Here is a 919-nt window from a genome sequence, read left to right as displayed (position 1 = left end):
TTGATTACCTGTCTGCTATGTTCTATCAAATTAAGTTTCCGATACATCAACATACATCAATCAAACTATCAATACCATCAACCGAAGCAACTGGTTTTCCTTCGTCATTTTGAGCAAAAGGGACCTCTCATCCCCTCGAACTGTTACATCACAAAGTACCCTCTCCGTAAAACCATTGTTAATAACGAGGTATTGCAGGCAATTACTCAGGTCACAGCAATAAGCCTTGTTTAAAAAAAAAAAAGTGTCAAATGTGCAGTACAATGAGAACAAATGAGGCTTGCTTTCATTTTCTTTAATTCCTTCAGGCAAATCGCTTATATTTAACAAAAACTGCCGCAGGGAGAAAAATAAATTCCAGATTTGATTAGTTTTCATCGTTATTACAAATGCATAATAGTAATATTCAGTAATGATGAAGACCGTGGTACTCTTAATAACATGATGCTAAGACTAACGCACCTAAAAGGAAAATCACAGCAATAAAAACTATAATGACAAAGAGAAGAGAGAGAGAGAAAAAAAAAATCCATCGCGAAAACCGTTCTCGTAAGTATTCAAGTCCCACGATAAACAACGCTGATAAGATCCAACCCCCTTTAGTACGTAGGCATGAATTACCGTTACACCTGCAGATACGCAAACACATTAATGGTCTCCGGAATGAGTTCTGGCAACGGCCCCCGTAATCTGAGCACATTACAGCCAACCTGCCTCGCCTCTGAATGGGCGTGGGGTTCAGACGCGAGATTCTGCACACCGTTAGTAAGGACGAGGAGTGTTATGTGGTTTTCCACGGAGAGAGAAGAAATAAGTGCTTGAAAGATAGGGTATGTTTTTTATGAATATGGAATTATACATATGAATGGATAGATTCGTATTTATTGACGGAAATATTCGATGCACCCGAGGTGAAGGG

This window comes from Penaeus monodon, chromosome 22 (assembly GCF_015228065.2).
Source record: "Penaeus monodon isolate SGIC_2016 chromosome 22, NSTDA_Pmon_1, whole genome shotgun sequence".
In the NCBI taxonomy this organism is placed as follows: Eukaryota; Metazoa; Arthropoda; class Malacostraca; order Decapoda; family Penaeidae; genus Penaeus; species Penaeus monodon.
The sequence above is the reverse complement of the archived record's forward strand: the minus strand, read 5'-3'. Positions refer to the sequence as shown.